This window comes from Petaurus breviceps, unplaced genomic scaffold (assembly GCF_028583685.1).
Source record: "Petaurus breviceps papuanus isolate PSGF00001 unplaced genomic scaffold, PetGlider_PUasm1.0 428, whole genome shotgun sequence".
Lineage (NCBI taxonomy): Eukaryota > Metazoa > Chordata > Mammalia > Diprotodontia > Petauridae > Petaurus > Petaurus breviceps.
Window position 1 is genome coordinate 2,260,916 of NW_027186331.1, and position 19,173 is coordinate 2,280,088.

The 19,173-nt window shown below is 48.2% G+C and overlaps 1 protein-coding gene across 1 annotated transcript in view; it reads right to left on the reverse strand.

Annotated features, from left to right (window-relative positions):
* Positions 1 to 19,173, reverse strand: part of ARVCF (ARVCF delta catenin family member) — a 339,824-nt gene that overhangs the window by 276,712 nt on the left and 43,939 nt on the right. Inside the window, exon 2 of the mRNA XM_069100847.1 lies at positions 4,447 to 4,511. The gene's annotated coding sequence lies outside the window, so the exon portion shown is untranslated. The remainder of the gene's footprint in view (positions 1 to 4,446; positions 4,512 to 19,173) is intronic.

Below are 19,173 nucleotides of genomic sequence, written 5' to 3' on the forward strand. Positions count from 1 at the left end.
AAACCCAGATGTTGACTGGGTATGGATGTAATGGTTGGACAGTTTGGAAAGCTGTCTACTTGATCTGTTAATGTCTTGATAATTCTGTCTGTATGCTTTGAAGTTTGGGGTGCTGACCTTTTTCCCCTGAACAAGGTAAACGATATATATCTGACTGATTAAAGTAAGCTTGTTAACCCATTTTGAGTTGCTTTCCTTTAACAAAGCAGATCCAAGAACCTGTATGGGCAGCAAACCCTGAGGACGTGCTTGGGGTGCTTGCTGCTACCACAAAAAGGATCTGCAGAGTAAAAGGAAAGTATGGGGACTGGGATAATTGTTTGTTTCCCAGTTGTGGTAGCTGTGACTCTGTGGAGCTGTGGAGCAGGAGAGAAGAATGGCCTGCATGCGGATTTCGCTGAGCTGAGAGCAGGAATGGTGAGCTGCCTGCATCGGGACCTGGACAGAAGCCAGGAGCGGCTGCCACCTGCAGGAGGAGAAGGAGCCCAGGAGTTCAGAATTCAGCCACCGGAAAAGATAAGAACTGAGCGGCCGCCGTCGCGAAGCCCTTTTTGAGTTAACCAGAATTTCTGCTAAGAACTCCTGCTGAGGACTGCCAGGGGCCGGAGCTGCTGGGAGCGCGCTTCCCGGACACTGGGTGGTTGCTGTGAGTGGGGAGAGGAGGACCTTTACCTGAGGTAGCCTGTTCTGTTTTAAAGGCTTGAAAATGTGGGTGCTTTCTACTTTATCTACCTGTGCCAATATCATAACTACTCTGATGGCTTTCACTTTTTGGTTTTGGGACTCAGTCTTTTGGTATCTTAATAAATTTTCTAGTTTATTTCTCCATATGGCAAGCATGACATATTTTGTGATGGATAATTATATCAGCATATTTGTAATCTCCATAGGCATTGTGAATATGGCATTGCTGATACAGAGGTATCCCTTACTTAACACTACAGACTCTCCCCAGTAAACTCCTCAAAAAGAGAAAATCTGTGTGTGGAATGTTAAAAGACCAAACAAACAACTTGTCCAAAATGCTTGTGTCCTTTGACCCAGAGATGCCACTGCTGGGGGTGGACCCCAAGCAGGTCAGAGACAGAAAGAAAGGGCCGTGAGCGCCACAGCACCCAGAGCAGCATTTTGGCACCAGCAGTCAGGCCACGAGCATTTATTGAGCCTGCTATCACCAGACACTGTGGGGATCCAGACCTGCCCTCGAGAAGACACTACAGAGCAGTTTTTCCCTCCAAGTGTGGAGAACTCCAGGTGTAGACACTCCCTCCTCAGGTGCATATGAGCCACTCTTCCTTAACCTGGATTTTCTGAGAGCTCCCTGGGGGCCCTGGGAGCCTTGCTCACTCGCCCAGGACTACCCCAAGGCAGGACCTGAACCCAGGGTTGACCCTCCAGCCACAATGCCAGTGTATCTGCAGGGAAACAGGTAGCACCCAAAGGTGATTTTCCAATTGAGTTTATGTGGCCTCATTAGAAGCATAAAAAATCGACCTGAGCTTTGTTTCAACTGCAGGGCTCTTCCCCTGCCCTCAGGACTGCTCTACCCCTTTCATAGAACTCTCCCTGTGTGTGGAACATAGAGAATAATTATTTACAATTGGCAAGATGCAGGTGGCATGGAGAGTCACTACAGAAAGAACACAGCCTGCCTCGGGCCCAGCCAGGCTAGGGGACCCCAGGCAGCCCCTTCATCCCTCAAAGCTTGAGCCAGCTCTTCCAGACCACTGCAGAGAAGGCAGCTGTCTGCACTGGCGGAGGGAGTTTTCCCACCTAGGAGCTCCTCAAACCAGTAAAATCCAGCTTTGTTCCTACCCCGGGAATTTCTACTTAGCTCACTCTGTCCTACAGTTTCTGGTTTATGGGAGATCGGAAGGATCACAGATTCAGAATCCCAAGGCCCCCCAAGCCTAGCCCCCACATCGTGGCATGATGAGGAAGGAAGGGCTGGGCACCTCCTGGCATGGGGTCAAGGCCCTGGACCCAGCCCCATTCCTGCCTCTGATAACAGCTGACCAGATGGACAAGCCTCAGGGAGCTGTGTCCCCAGGGAGGACAACCAGAATGGGGGCCACTTGCCAACAGATGTCCCATGTCTGGTCCAGGTCGAGTCGAGCAAGAAAAAAACTAAACACCCCTTGGGAACACTGAATTTGGAGGTGCAAGAGAATCCACGATTCCTCCACTGCAAGCCCTCCTGCTAAGGAAACTGAGCCAGGCAGGAAGAAGCCTCGTACACAAAAGTCCAGCTCCCCTCTGTGCCTTTGCATGAGCTATGCCCAATGCCTGGGATGCCATCCCTCCTCAGTCTGTACCTTAAAATTCTTAGCTAGTCTGCTTTGAAGTGTATCTCAAAAGGCTTCCCTGATTCCCCCCAGTTTTCAGTGGCTCTACCCCTAAATGATTGGATTTACTTCGCATGTATTTTCCATTTAATTCAAGGAAACAGCCTTCTCTGGCTCTGGGGTGAGAGGCCTAGGGGGCCTTGGCATCACCTTTGTCTATGGTCATGCTCAGTAACACCTATCCATGCACTGGGCAGCCAGGCCCAAACAAGACCCCCAAAAGCATCTACTCCCCAGCTGGCCATGGGGTTGGGCACACTCCCAGAAGCCCCCAGTTACAGGGGAAGTCATTCTCTAATGAAACATCACTAGTCCCCTATGCCTCACTGCAGCACGTAAGGACGCCTGGCCTCTCTGGGGCTTGCCCTGGGACCCAGCCAATGGAACGTCCAACCAAAGGACAAAGGTCTGCTGGTGCTCTGAGTATCTGTGGTCTCAGGACCAGCCTGGCTCAGTGCAGACCACAAGAAGGACTGCTGGGCGATGAAGTTTCTCATCCCCCACTCAGGGTCACCATTTACTAAGTGAGTCAGTCAGTCAATCAAGAAACATTTACATTAAGGGTTTACTCTGGGCCAGGCTCTGTTCTGGAGATACAGAGGAAGGCAAGAACATGGTGTCCCCCACTCAAGAAGCCCACCTTCTAATGACAGGGACCCCCAGTAAATAACTAGGTACATACAAGATACACACAGAGTCGATGGAAGGTAATCTCAAAGGGGAAGGCACTCATCTCTGGGGAGACTGAGGAGGGCCTCCTAGACCTTCCTCCCTAAGTCAGGGAGAGCCTTCTCCATGAAGAACCATGGGCAGATCCAACCTTGGAGCTTGGGAAATGTGAAGGAAGGAACTGGCTATATGGGAAGGTACAGGAGAAACCACTGGGCCAAAATGTCACAAAGAAAACCACCCAGAGAGCCCCTGGCGAGGTCTCAGCTCCCACGGCGCTGCCGGTCTGACCGCTAGCTTCTCAAGGCCCCACCTACCTGCTGCACCTGCCTTAACCTCCCTTCCCTTCACACTCAGATGCCAGCATCTTCGGAGAGTGGGGCAGCCCAGCTGGTATCCCACACATTCCTCACAAAAGCCCTACAACGTAGGGGCCAATCCTATCCCCATTTGACAGATGAGGACACTGAGGCAGACAGGGGTGCCATGACTTGCCCAGGGTCACACTGCCAGGAAGGATCTGAGGCAGGACTTTAGCTCAGGGCTTCCTGATGCTGCTGCACTGACCATCCACGCTGGGAGGTGTCCAGGGTGAAGAGCTCCAGGCCTAGGATGTCCCTCCAGCAACAGTGTGTGACCCGTCCCTGGGTTAGCAGAGACGGCCAAGGTCAGGGAGGCTAAGTTAGGTGCCCACGAGATGCTATCTGTATAGCACTCGGCAGAGTGCCCAGCATGCAGCAGGTGACTGCTAAGTGCTTGTTACCTTCCTTTCTCCACCCCCCAGCCCTCCCCGTGGCTCATGCTGCACGTCGTGAGTTCCAACCCTGTCCTTAGACACTGGCTAGCCACAGGCAAGTCTCTGAACCTGTCTGGGCCTCAGTTCCCATCTCTAAAATGAAGGAGTTGGTCCTGCTGACCTCTGAGACGCTTTCTAGCTCTCCATGTGGGAGCCTGTTAAGCCGCATCCCATGGCCCCCCAGTCACCTGATCACTCCAACAACGGCTGACCAATGGGGAACATGCCAGGGCTGCTAGTGCCTCGAAGCCAGCCTTGCCAAGCACCAGGTGTCATGCACATGTGATGGATGCCTGCCCACCTGTTATCGAGTGAAGGAGCATAGTCTGGCAGGCCTCACCACTGGGTTCCACACCCTGCACAGACCCTCTGGCTGGCGGCCACCCAGGACCTCCAAGCAGAGGGGTGCTCCCTCATGAGCTAGGAACTGGGCCCAGACCCTTCCAGCCCCAGTCCATCCTGAATGGATTTCTGGGCAGTGGGGACTAGCCTAGGGTGGCCAAAGGCAAACCCGACCATGGACACTTTCCGGGCTGGGAGATGCCAACCCTACTGCCAATGCGGGGAGGGAATTCCCTATCCCCTGCGCTCTCAGCTGGGGGTGGAGCCAACTCTTTCATTACTGGATGGACCTACCATGTCCCTGGGGCGCCAGGAGGCCTGTCCAGCTGTCAGGGGGCCCGAGTCCTCAGCTGCTTCTCCTGGTGAGAGAAAGAAGAGAACCAGACTGAGCAGAGAAGCTAGTGAAGCCAGAAGAGATTGGGGGAAAGGGGTGAGAACACGACCACAAAAGATGCCGCCTTTTTTGTGGCAGGTCTGGCCCTCCACCACAGTGGGGTCTGTGTCTGCCTGGGCCTGAGTGTGTGCCGGGGACCCCCCAAGGACACAGGACACCCTCCATTGCGGACTGGCCATGCTCCCTCTCCAAGCCAGTGTCCTCAGCCATAAGAAGGCCAGAACCAAAGGATCCCAGGCCTCAAGCTGGGAGGGGCCTCAGCGGCCAGCACTCCTTACTTTACAGAAAGGGAAACCAAGGCACAGGAGGGAAGTGACTCACCCAAGGTGCCAGGATCATGCATATGAGCTAGAAGGACCCTCGGAGGCCAGGGAGTCTGACCCTCTCATTTTATAAATGAAGTCTGAGGGACTGAAGTGCTTCGGCAGGTCCCACAGCTGGCAAGACTCCAGCCAGGTCTTCCTGCCTCTAAGCAGGACTCCCCTAGCCCAGAGGGGTGTAATTCACTGCCAAGTAAAAAGCATGGGCTCCAGTGCAAGGCCCTGGATTCAAATCCTTCCTATGTGGCTCTGAGCACTTAAGGCTCCCTAAGCCTCAGTTTCTCCATCTGCAAAATGAAGGAGTTGGACCCTGGGGTCCCTCACAGCTTGTGAGCCAGCACCTGTGAGGTCCCTTTACCTCTCTGAGCCTCAGTTTCCTCCTCTGTACCATGATGGGGTTTCACTGGAAGACTCTGCGGGTCTTTCCAGCTCTAGACCTTGAACCTAAGCATCCAGCTTGGACTGCAGCCTCAGTGCTCTCTCCATGGCCTCACGCTGCCTCAGGGGTCATTGCAGTCTAGTCCTGTCCAACTCTTTGTGACCGCATCTACAGTTTTCTCCTTTCCTTCTCCAGCTCATTTTACAGATGAGGAAACTGAGGCAAGCACAGTGACATGACTTGCCCAGGGTCACACAGCTTGGAAGTGTCTGAGACCAGGTTTGAACTCAGGAAGGCGAGTCTTCCTGATGAAGAAACTGAGGCAGACAAAGTGAAGTGACTTGCTCAGGGTCACACTGTACCAAGTGGATAGAGTGCCAGACCTGGAGTAAGAAAGCCCTGAGTTCAAATTCAGCCTCAGACATTTACTAGCTGAGTGACCCTGGGCGAGTCACTTGACCTCTGTTTGCCTTTATCCACTGAATGAATAATGAATGAATGGCAAACCACTCAGGCATCTCTGCCAAGAAAACCCCTCAGCAGTCTGGTGCACTCAGCAGGGACTTAATCAGTCTCTGCCGCCCCTTGGGAAGCCCTCTTGCTTCTTCCTTCTTGCTCAGAGCTCCCAAGCCAGCCTCTGAAGGAGGCTGAAGGGACGCACTTGCCCTCCCAAGGCCCTCGCTTCGTCCTTGGCCAAAAGGTCAGCTCCCTCGTCCTTCCATTCAGCGCTCACCCTCCACCCACACCCGGGCCTTTCTTCTGCATTACTGTTTTTGATGTTCAGCTGACCCACGGGCTAGCACAGGAGGCAGGGGCGTCACTGCCTGGGCAAATCTAACCTCAGTCCTAGGAAAGACCAGAGGAGCTGTCCCAAGAAACTGGGCAGAGATCCCTGTGGCAGGGGCTGAGCTCAGTGACCCTTCCAGGGATGCAGGCTGCGGGTTGGGTCTCAGGAAGCAGAGACAGAGTTGTCTAGGGGCTAGCTCATGGGGCTTACAAAAGGCAGCATGGGGAAGGAGCTGAGAAAGGGCCTTGCTACCAGGAAGGCCTGGGTTCGAGTCCAGCTCCGACAATAGCTGTGTGACCCTTGGTGAGCCGCTTAACTTCTCAAGACTCTAGGCTGCTCTGAGTCTACAAACTGGGGAGTCGATCCCCATCTGCAGTGGGAGCCAGAGTGTCTTTCCTCTCCTTTCCCAGATCCTCTCCTGCCCTTGGAGCTTTGCATCCTTCCCCAACCACCTTCTCACCCTGCTAGATCCCTCCTACCATTGGTTCCATTGCAGAGAACCTCCTTTTTGAGAAGTGCCTGGGCCAGATGTCCCTCATTCCTTCCTGCCCCATCTCTTGCCTCTCCAGACTTCACCCTGCCCCAGAAGTCACCTTCTCTTCCCCTCCCCCTTCTCAGTTCCCTTTCACATGCTGGCTGCCCTCTTTAGAATACCACCTCCTTGACTGGTATTTGTAATTCCCAGAACCAGGCCCATAAAATCACCTAATAAAGGCTTGTTGACTCGCAAGTTCTGCAAGTCTGACAAACGGACAAACTTACCAGTCTAGAACTCAAAAGATTAAACTGGCAAGACACAGAGCCCTCTCAACCACCCACAAAAGGAAGCACTCATCCTCTGGCCTGACTCATGAAAAGGAATTGTTTGGACAGTGCAGGGCCAAGGTGAAATGTAAAGTGTCTGTTCTGCAGTCCTGAAAATTGCATCCTGGCTTGATTTTTTAAGTATCAGTCTTTCAGGAGAATTGATTTCTGGTTGAAGTTTTTCTGTCCATGCATATTTGTGGGTCTTTTGTGTGTCAGGCATTTCTTTTGTGAAGAAGAAATGAATAACTGTCCCATACCTGATTTACAACGCACAATGAGGAAAACTTGGGGAAACCCTAGATACGGGCTAAAACCTAAGCCATAGAGATAGAAAAAGCCCATAAGTAAGAGAAAAGAATCTTGACCTGTCCGTTTATTAGGTATTCCATACCCATAGCCCCCACCTCTTAAGTGAAAGGAAGGAAGTACACGCCCTGAAATCTTCTCCAGACCCACTCTCACTCATCACCTCTCACCCAGAAGCTCCTCCCACCTTCCTGCCCAATTCATCCTGCACATGCTGCCAGAGGAATTTTCTTCATTCACAATTCTGAGCATCACTGCTCTGCCTAGAAAACTTCAGTGGCTTCCACTTTCTTGGCCAGGCATTTAAGGCCCTTCCTAGTCTGGCCTCATGTGACTCTGCCTTCATATGGCTACCCTCTGGCCAAACTGGACTGTCCATCATTCCCAAAATATGCCTCACACTCTTTCACTCCCGTGACTTTGCTTCCTCAGGTAAGGAAATAAAGAAGGGGAAAATACACAAATAAATATAGCCTCAATTATCTCCCTAAGGCTGGAATTCCTATTAAGAAGGGGCAATCACAGTCGAAGACTTCTCCCATCCACAAAGAGGGACCCAATTTCCTTTCAAAGGCCAAACCCTGTTCTGGAGTAAAGGGTGGTGGGGAGGCTCAGGGGGCCATGGGAAGGCCGCAACTCACCACAAACAAGGACCTATGGAAGAAAAGTGGGATGGCGGAGGACAGCAAAGAAATGAAGGACAGGAAGAGAAAACGGGGGAGACGTGAGAAGAGCCAAGGGTGACTCATGGGTCAGGCCAAGCTAGCCATCCCACTGCCCTCATGACGGACGTCACCTGGGGTGGCTTCCCCCCTTCCCTTCCATTGATGAGCTATTGGGAAGACATGGATAGAGAAAGAGATCAGCCGCAATCTGTATCTCTGGAGAGATGAAATCACAGAGCCACTGAAAGACCAGAATAATTTTTACAAGTCTCCACCAGAATCCTTCCTCAGTTACACAGGAACTGTGGTTCTGGAAAGGAGAGAGGTCAGATCTCTGGCAGGCATGTGAGCTGAGCTCTGCAGAGGGCGTCAAAGAGGTGGAGGTGAAGGGAGAGTGCAGCACAGGCATGGGGGGGGCGGGCCCAGAGATGGAGACGAAGCATCGCAGACAGGCCAGCTTGGCCAGGAGGGACAGTGTGTGATGAACCTGGGATCTGGAGTCAGATCAGACAGAGAAGCCTGTATTTGATCTTAGAGATTAAGAGGGAGCCGCTGGAGGTTTTGGAGCAGGGGAGTGACAGAGGCCTGGGCTTAAAGAAGATTTGCGTGGCAGCAGTATGAAGTATCAATTAGAAATGGGAGAACCTGGAGGGAAAGAGACCTACTGCGAGGGTCCAGAGGTTAAGAAACAACGAGGGAAGGATTCTGCGGAGGCCCAAGGTGACCAGGCCAGACCCGTTCTTCACCCGGCAGTGACACCATCGCTGCACGGCCCCTTCACATCCCATTGGCTCCCATGTGCCAGCATTGGCCCCTCAGCACCCTCTCTAACAATCAATCCCCTCCTTTCTATTCCCCTTTCGGCCGCCCTAGGATTCCCTGTCCAGCCTAGTGATCGTGTCCTAATGGCTCCTTCTGTCCCTCCGATCCATACTGAACACTGCTGCCCTCAGAACCTGCATGCAGATGTGGTCAGGGCCTTTTTCTGCCTCAAACCCCCCATGGCTCCCTATTGCCCAAAAGACTATTGTGGACCTTGAGCTGGGAAAGACTTGGGTTCAAGACTTGGCCCTGACACTTACTAGGCATGTGACCCTGGGCAAGTCACTTAACCTCTGCTTGCCTCAGCTTCCTCTTATGTCAAATGGAGAGCCTATTGCTGGTAGGTCCTTCCTCCCAAGTGACTGTGAGAGAATCAGATGAGATCATGTCTGGAAAGCACTTTGCCAACCTCAAAGCCCTGTGGAGATGCTGGCTACTTTTACCTCAGAAAATCATTTTATAGCTACCTTCTGTTTTTTCATCACCTACATTTCCCAGGGAGCCAGCCCTTAGAAAAACAAACAAGAAAAAGGAGGAAGAAAGAAAAGAAAATTCTGCAGAACAAGCCAGTGCATTGAAAACTCTGAAGGAATGCTCAGTATTCCACACCCACACTCCATCATCACTATTCATGGGCACTGGAGGAGAGGTTCCAGAGGAAGAGGGAACACAGGGGAGAAGCCTCTCTCTAGGACTGCTCTGGGCCAACACCTGAGAAAGTTGCTTGGGGGCCTTAGAGGGGACGGGGCTTGTCCAGGCTCACACAGGCAGGAAGAGTCAAAGGCGGGGCTTGAACCCAGGCCTCCCAGGCTTCAAAGTCAGCCCTCAATCAGCTACACCATGCTGCCTCCTATCATCGTTATCAGCAGCAGCAGCAGCAGCAACACCATAACATCACCACCATCATCATCACCATCACTATCATCACCATCATCATCATCACCATCATCACCATCAGCAGCAGCATCACACCACCATCGCTGCCATCACCGTCATCATCACCACCATCATCTTCATCACCATCATCATCACCATCATCACCATCACTATCACCATCATCTTCATCACCATCATCATCACCATCACTATCACCATCATCTTCATCACCATCATCATCACCATCACTATCATCACCATCACCCCCACCACCACCATCACCATCATCTTCATCACCATCATCATCACCCCCATCATCATCATCATCATCACCATCACCATCACCATCATCTTCATCACCATCATCATCACCATCACCATCATCACCATCACTATCACCATCATCTTCATCACCATCATCATCATCATCGCCATCACCGCCATCACCATCACCATCATCATCATCCCTGAATGTTCAGACTCTTCTGGGTCCCACTCTGGCCACCCCTTCCCTTCCATCCTTATTTCAGGTTACTCCCCTACACACACTCCTGTCAGTCAATAAGCATTCATTGAAGCCCCTACTCTGTGCCAGGCACTGTGATAAGTGTGGGTATATGAAGAGAGGCAAAAGGCAGCCCCTGCCCTCAGGGAGCCCCCTGTCTAATGGAGGAGGCCCTCTGTAAGCACTCCCCTCCCCCAGAGACAAAACCAGGGCAGAACAACAGGGCTTTGCCCTAGAGCAAGGAGAGTGGGTCAGCAGCGCTGCTCAGGGGCTACACCCTGCCCCATCCATCATCCCATGGCTACTGTACCAGCCTGTTCCCAGAATTGCTTCCTCTTCCGTCAACATCAGGTGAGCCTGAGCCTCACCTCCCCACCACTTAATCCAGGTGCAGAAATCTCTAAGCCTTTTCTCACACCTTCAAGCCTTTGCTCATTGTTTCCTACACCTAGGATGCTTTCCTTGCCCATCTTTACCTACTGAACTCCTCTCCATCCTCTCAAGTCCAGCTCAAAAGCAGTCTCCTACAGGGAGCCCACAGTTGTGCCTGGCTAATAATCCCCTCCTCCCTCAAGCTTCATGCTCAATGCCACTGTGTACATCTTTCTAATATATCTGTCTTCTATCAATAATAGAGATAATGACCTTTGTCTCACTTAACCCCACAGGATTGTTTCGAGGGAGCCTCTTCCCAAGACAGCACAGCCTAGAGGGAAGAGCGGGAGAAGAAAGGGCTTACACCCCAGCTCTGGGGTATGGCATGATACTCCTCCTCAGTTTACTCAGCTGTGAAATGGGAAACATCATACTACCTACCTCTCAGGGATATCGTGTGGAGAGGATTTTCATCAATTGCCCTAGGAACAGGAGTGACTGATGTTGCTGTCTGCATGGCCTTAGCCCTTATAGGGCCCTGATTGGCTCTCCTTTAAAATGGGCTAGATCAGGGTTCTTAACTCTTTGGGGTGACAGACCCCTTGGGCTGCATGGGAAAACCTACAGGCTTTCTCAGAATAATGTTATAAATGCATAAAATAAAATGCATTGCATTACAAAGTAAACCAATTATATTGAAATAACAATATTTTTTAAATTACAACCTCCGAAGTAAGCAGCCCAACCCAAGCACCCATTTAGCACTAATCTACCTATCTGTAAACTGGTCACTAGCTGGGCATTGTGGAAACACAGGAATTATGAGGTAACCTTAATTCTGAACAACTGGGAACCAATACCCCTAGGTCCTGTTTTAACCTCCAGGGAATTTTGTCTGTCCTAAACATTCAATAGTCCAGTTTCTCAAAAACTCTCATCTCACCTCTCCATCCAGGCCTCAAGAGAGCCCACATTGGGGCAAGCCATAACTAGTGCGGAGGAGGGAAAGAGACCCTGAAGGGGGTGATGGCAAGCACTTGGCTGTCCATCAACAGCAGAGAAACAAGAGACTGTAGATACAAGGCAGCCAGAAAACTTGGTTACAGTAGGAAGATACCAGGTAGGTGGTAGGTGGAGGTTGGCCCCTGCCTTACCACCAAGGCTTCACCAGCAGTGGTCTCATACCAAGAATCTTGGCCTTATCTCAGCCATGGTCTTGCTTCATCCTGCTTACTCAGACATCATTGTGGTACCTGCCCTAGGCACCAAAATTCCTAGTTGTAGCTCTGGGTTTAGAATAGAAGAAATGATTTCCTTCCCAGTCAGGGTCCTTAGCTGCTAACCAATACTGGACTGACATGCAGCAAGTCAGCTTTCTCTAACCTTGCAAACCACACTAAGGTGATCCCCACCTCCCCCAGTATCCTTCCCTGATCATCAAAGTCACGGTGACAGCACATGGAGGGGCCAGGCCATCTGTCACTTCTGAGACATACAGTTTCAGAGAAGAGAGACACGTTTTTAATTTTGGGAGAAATTCTTCTTGGACAGCCTCCTGATTTCATTTGGGAACACAGGCTATTCTAATCCAACCCCCTCATTTTACAGAGGAGGGAAGGGAGACTCAGGAAACTTGGACTCAGTCAGATTTCTGTCAGAGCCCAGGCCAAGAGGCCTAAGAGAATTAGCGTACTTGAAAAGGACATAATTATCTACACATAAACTATAAAAGAAAGACATTAGGGGACGAAACATCTTCCTAACCTCTGGGTGATGAGGTGATGAGTTTCAAAACTATAGAATGAAATGTATCAACTTGGGATACAACGTATAAAATGATCACAATCCCTGCCCTTAAAGGGCTTACATTTTGTGCCCAGATGATTAGCGCATTATTTTCCAACAGGGCTGATGTAGGGATTTTTTTTGCTAAAGTTATGCATATTGGATATAACAAGCATTTTGTTTTTCTTTCAATGGTGGTAGGGTAGAGTGGGGAGGTGGTCCTGGCAATAAATTTACCAAAAGGAAAAATGAAAAGTAAGAAAGAAGGTCAATGAAGCATTCTAAAAATGTAGAAAAGAGAACAGAAGGAAGGTGTGGAGAAAGCAGACAGTGGCGACATATTGAAACTATTTCCAATTTGGAGGGACGAGCACAATGTTCATAGTTGCAGAGCCAAAGGTGCTGAGGATGTAATCCTCGATTTCTGTTCTAACTGTGGTATTTAAGTTCAGAATAAAACAAAGTAATTAAAAAAAAGAACTAGCTAAAGAAACTTCTAGTAGTTGTACAAGGAAAAAGTAGTACTTAAGATGATAAAATGTGATGTGGGTGGGGCTGGGAAGAAACAGGCACTCTATATGTTATGGGAGGGGCCATGAACTAGTGGAAGATTTTTGGAGAGCAAACTGACAACCCAGATGAAAGGAGAGACTCAAAATTGATTGCACCCTTCAGTCCAGCACCATTCCTGCCTGGTACCAATTTCCTGATGGTGTTATTAAAAGCAGGAGAAGAAAGCATCTGCCCCTAAAATATTCATTGCTGCTTTATTTGTAATAGTGAAAAAAACTAAAAGAAAAAACCCCTACGTTCAATAATTGGGAAATGGATGAATAAATGAAGGGACATTAGTGTAATGGAACACTACTGTGCTATAAAAATGACGAGCATTAAAAACACAAAGAGATATGGAAAGACATCTATGGGAGTAAATGCCAGATGAGGTCGGCAGAATATGAATTATCAGACCAACTCCAGCCATATTCAAAAAACAATTCAACAAACAGCAATGAAGTGCGGGGTGTATATGTTTAAGGCACTGGGGATCCAAAGATAAAAATTACTCAGTTCCTAACCTCAAAGGGTTTATGCTTAAGTATGCAAGGTAAGGAGAAATGTAGACAAAGGAAAGGTCAGACAAAATGATCCAAGAATAAGAGAAGAGAGAGAGAATTATTTCATCTTGGAGGAGGGAGAGTCGGGGAGTCATCAGGGAAGGCTACTTGTAGGAGGCGGCACCTGCCATTAGCCTTGAAAGAATGAAAAGGTGGGAATGAGTAGGCAGTGCATTTCAGAAAAGCTGGAGATGGAATGTGGCACTTGGAACAGCTCCCAGCCCAGTCTGGCTGAAATCTGGAGGGTAGGAAGGAAAGCGATAGGAAATTGGTTCAGATACAGGTGAGAGTCAGACTATAGTGAGCTAAGGTCTTCCCGATGCCAGGTGGGACAGTCTAGCCACTATGTCCCCTAGCTGCCCACAGAGGTACAAACAAAGGTAAAGATGGGGGTGGGGGCACGGGGGAGAAGTAGTAGTGATGTTATCAAAAGGTTCTATGACCAGAGAAGAAGGTGGGCTAGCACTGTGTATCCCAACAGGGGCATGTGGGTTCCACTGAGATTCATGCAGTGCAATCAGCTCCTGGGTTAGACACTCTATGAAGTGGATACATGGGAGGGCATGGATGGGAGTCAAAAAGGAAGAAAAGGCATTGGGGTTGGGGTAGTTGTTAGCTGTGGACTAGAGGATATACACTTTAGAATGTAAGGTCCTTGAGGGCAGGTTGATCTTTCTTTCTGCTTGTATTTGTAAGCCCAGCACTGAGCACAGTGCCCAGCAAACAGTGAGCATTTAATAAATGCATGTTGCCTGCCTATCTCATGTGGTCAATGTGAAGATCAAAGAAGAAAAGACATGTACACTCTTTGCAAACCTTCAAGTGCCACATATATAAAAATTATTCCTTATTAGCTGGGCTCTGCTAACCATTATCTCTGGCACCTTGGGCAGCTCATTTCCCCGGCCAGGCCCCAGTTTCCTCATCTATAAAACACAGGGGTTAGGTCAGATGGTCTTGAAGGTTCCTTTGACTTCAGCATTTTTTATTTCTTCAGAGTCTGATGGTCTTCATGAATTGCTGAGAACAGAAACTGAACAGCTCCAAGGGCAGCCGGGTGCAGAGTCTCCAGACCTTAGCATGGAACATTCTCAGACAGATGCCAGACACAGCCCACCACTGGACCTTCTGGCCCCGTAATAACTCTCAGAGCTGGCCCCTTACCTAGGCAGAGCCCTCATCATCCCAGGATCCTCTCCATGAGGCACCGAAGGATCATTTTAGAGGAGATGCTAAGTTCATAGATTTTTTTTTTAATGTTTGGGTTTTTTTGTTGTTTTAAAGGAAAAAAGCAATATTTCACAAAATCTGAATTTTCTGGTCTAGGCCACTCAGATTTTCAATCATCAACTCAATAATGATCAATAACAAACATGCAAAGCCAGGGGAAAACCTTGCACGAAGCCCCCTGGCTTTGACCAAGGAAGAGTCAAATGAATTAACACAGAGCCCAAAACAACAACATTGCCTTTGCTCCGATGGGCCTTCTCGGCCTCCCCCAAACTCTGTGACCTTTAACCCTGCCTGCCTTCTCCCTTTAATTTCATACTTTTTCAGTAGAGTGGCAGGCAGGGTGCACACTGGGCTGGTTTCCACTGATTCCTCTGTGCAGCATCTCTGCAGAGATGTTTTCATATTTCCTCGAATGGTTCTTGTCATTTTTATGACACTATAACATTCCATTCCATTAATACACCATAATTGATTCAGCTGTTGGACAGAGAGGCTACTTCCAGGCTTTCTGTTGTTATAAGGCTACAGGGCTCAGTAGGAAAGGGTACAGGACTGAGAGTCAGAGAGCCTGGGTTCAGATCCTGTGCCCATACTATCTTCTTGTTGCTGTTCAGTGTCCAACCCTTTGTAACCCCATTTGGGATTTTCTTGACAAAGACGCTAGAGTAGTTTGCCATTTTCTTCTCCAGCTCATTTTAGAAATGAGGAAACTGAGGCAAGCAGGGTTAAGTGACTTGCCCAGGGTCACACAGCTAGTAAGTATCTGAGGCAAGATTTGAACTCAGGTCTTCCTGACACGAGGTCCAGTGATCTACCCACTGCACTAGCTGCCCCGTACTACCTCTATAACCTTGGAAAAGTCAATTTGTTTCTTGTTTTTTCATCTATAAAATATGGGACAACACTGTACAATGGAAAAAAGAACTGGGTCAAAGACCATGTTGAAACTCTATCACTTCCTTAGCTGTGTGGTCTTGGGCAAGTCCTTTACCCTCAGTTTCTTAATCTGCACAATGAGAAGTGGCATTACATGGCCTTCATGGCTTCTTTCAACTTTAAGTTGAAGATCCTGTAACTTCTCTTCCAACCCTATAGATGGCAGCACATTGGCCAGAACACTAAACCCTGGAGTCAGGAAGACCTGAGTTCAAATCCCACTTCAGACACTTACTAGCTGTGTGACCCTGAGCAAGTCACTTAAACTCTGGCATTTTCCTCATCTGTAAAATGGAGATCATCATAGCCCCTACTCTCAGGGTTGTTGTGAAGATCAAATGAGGTCCCATCTGTGAAGAATTCAACAAATGCTTTGCTCAATTGTTCCAGTTGTGTCCTACTCTCTGTGACCCCATGTGGGATTTTCTTGGGCAAAGACACTGGAGTGGCTTGCTATTCCCTTCTCTAGATCATTTTACAGATGAGAAAATGAAGGCAAACAGGGTTAAGTGACTTGCTCAGGGTCACACAGCTACTAAGCATCTGAGGCCAGATCTGAACTCGGGAACATGAGTCTCCCTGACTCCAGAACCTGTACTCTTATTCACTATGGTGCCACCTAGCTGCCTTAGATGATGCTAGTTATGATTACTATTATTAAATCTATGATGAAGCAGCTATAAATATTTCCAGAGACGGCTCCTTTAAAAAAAAACATTCTGAGATGAAATCCTAGCAATGAAAATGCTGGATCAAAAATGATGATCAGTTTTTCATTCTTCCTGCCTATTGCCATATTATATTCCCAGATGTTTGCACCAGTCAAGCTCTACCAATAACGTATTACCACTCCTGCCTCCCTCTCCCCATCCAGTCCTGCCAAGACAAGATTTCACCATTTTTTGCTATTTTTTTATATTCTAGTGGGTATAAGGTAGCAGCCCAAGGTTGCCTTGATTTACTTTCTTTGTGTATTAGGGGATTTGAACATACAAATGCGCATCTTTTTTTAAACTAAGAATTGAAGCAATGGTCAAAGGACATGGAAAGAAAAGATTGTGGAGAATGGGGAAAGACACCACAAAATTGAAGAAAAGCAAATCTTCAGATTTTCCAAAAAAGGGCAGAGAATGTAGTCGGCAAACTCTAGGCCAGTGACCTTGACTTCAATTCCTGGCAAAATTCAAAAACATATCATTAAAGGGACAGTTAGTTACTACCCAGAAAGGAAATGGTGACCACAAAAAGTCAGAGTGGCTCCATCACAGAAGAGGTCATCTCAGACTAACCCTGCTTCCTTTTTTTTTTTGACAAGCTTACTAAACTGATTCTATACATAGAAGTTCCCCAGATTATAGCAAAATATTTAAAGAGAAGTCCTTAATTGTTTAACGCCAATGTGGCAACACCAAGCATTTTTATCACTGATTAAACAGCATGCTTATCGGAGTTAAAGTGGATCCCAAAGCTGGGAAGGATCCCCCACCCATTGGATGACAGTCAGGATTCAAAAAGATCTTTACAGGCTAGAACTCAAGGCTGAATCTAGTGAGACTCAATGCAATGTGAATAAATATCAAGTCTTATGCTTTGGTTTAAAAAATTAGTTTACCAAATAGAAAATAAAGGTGTTATAGGAAAAAGTAGTTGATTTGAAAATGATCTGGGAGTCTTAGAGGATTGCAATCTTGAGCAAAAGTGAAAGCTGCTTCTTTTTCTTCTTCTCTTCTTCCTCCTCCTCCTCCTTCTCCCCTCTTCTTCCTCCTCCTTCTCCTCCTCCCCTCCTTTTCCTCCTCCTTCTCCCCTCCTCCTCCTCCTTCTCCCCTCTTCTTCCTCCTCCTCTTCCTCCTCCCCTCCTCCTCCTCCTTCTCCTCCTCCTCTTCTTGTCTTTGGATCTATGATTTCTACAGAACATTCCCAGGGATAAAACTCCCTCTACTAATGCAGATGGACTCCTCCTATGCAACTTAGAATCTTAAAGCCTCACCTGAGGCAGTGGGGGATATGTGACCTGCCCAGGGTCACACAGCCAGAAAGTATCACAGGATGGACTTCACCCCATTTGCCTTTGTATTTCACCACTTGTTCTCAACAATTCTGGGGATTTTTCTTTGAGGATTTTCTAAAATGCAGTGTTGAGATTCTTTTCTCTTTCTAATCTCTCTGGGACATGAGGGATCCTGAGATTGCTGCATCACAATCTAAATTCCAGGGACGTTGCTGGAGTTCGCTTGTCTCCTAACGGTTCAGACAATGCCCAGGTATTCTCTGTCTGTACGTTCATCTGGCCTTCTTGTTTGCATTCTGGGATGTTCCATTGTCTACTGCAGGAAGTCTGCTGGTTATTTATTACTTCTGTGGATTTTTTTCTTTGAAGTTTTCTACTGTATTTTTCATCTTATTCCTTTTTCTCAGTGTCAACATGCATTTATTAAGCACTTATGGTATGCTAAGCAAAGTTATGGGAAGACAAAGAAAGGGAAAAACATGCCCTTTGAGCAGCCCATGTTCTACTGGGGAAACGACAAGCAAAAAAAAGTGTTCATAGAAGATCTATACAGAGTAGGCAGAAAGTCATCCTAGACAGGTAGGCAGCTAGGTTGCGCAGTGGCTAGACCACTGGTCCTGGAGGCATGAGGACCTGGGTTCCAATTCAGCCTCAGACACTTAGTAGCTGTGTGACCATGGGCAAGTCACTTCACCTTGTTTGCCCCAGTTTCTCATTGTCAAATAAGTTGGAGAAGGAAATGACAAACCCCTCTAGTATCTCTGCCTAGGAAACCCTAGATGGGGTGACGGAGAGGCAGACAGGACTGAAAACAACCGAACAACAAATGAAAGCTAAACGCAAGAGTTGGAAATTTATTCTAGAGGCAACAGGTAATCATTAGAGCTTAAGGAGTACACATGTATGTGTGATCTGTGCATACATGTGTGTTTATGCATGACACACATTATACATGCATTTAATGCACATTATAGTTACAACACATATTATACCCAGATATTTTTCTGTCCTAACAGCGCTGGCCCTGAAATCCTCTATGAAGTATTTAAGAAGAGGCTGGGGCAGCCCAGAGATCTCAGCCTAGAAGGAACTTCAGAGGTCAACCCTCTCATTTTACAGGCGAGATATTGAGGCTGAGAGGAGTTAAGTGACTTGTCCAAGGTCACACAGCTAATAAGCATCTGAGGTAAGATTCAAACTGTTTTCCTGACCCTGCTCTGGAGGAAATTAATGGTGGATGATAGGTATCGAGGGGTCATTTTGTGAGAAACTGCAGGGAAATGGAAAATAAATCAGGGACTTAAGATCAAGAAGAAATCAGAGCATAAGGACTATCTAGGCTTATTTCAGGGGAGTTTCCCCATTAATCTGATGGGATTACAGCATAGAAGCTGCTGAGGGTCGATAGGTGAACCCACTGCAAGTTGCCAAGAGAGCAACTTTGAGATCATCAACAAATTCAAACCCTAGAGGCTGGATTCTTTTTTTTTTTCTGGAGGCAGTCAAGTGACTTGCCCAGGGTTACACAGCTAGTAAGTGCCTACCTAAGGCAGTATTTGAACACAGGTCCTCCTAATTATAGGGCTGGGTGCTGTATCCACTGCAGCATCTCCTAGCTTCCCCAGGAGGATGGATTCTTGTCAGAGTAACCACCTTTCTCCATGGTGTAAAAAACCAGCTCTCTCTCTCTCTCTCTCTCTCTCTCTCT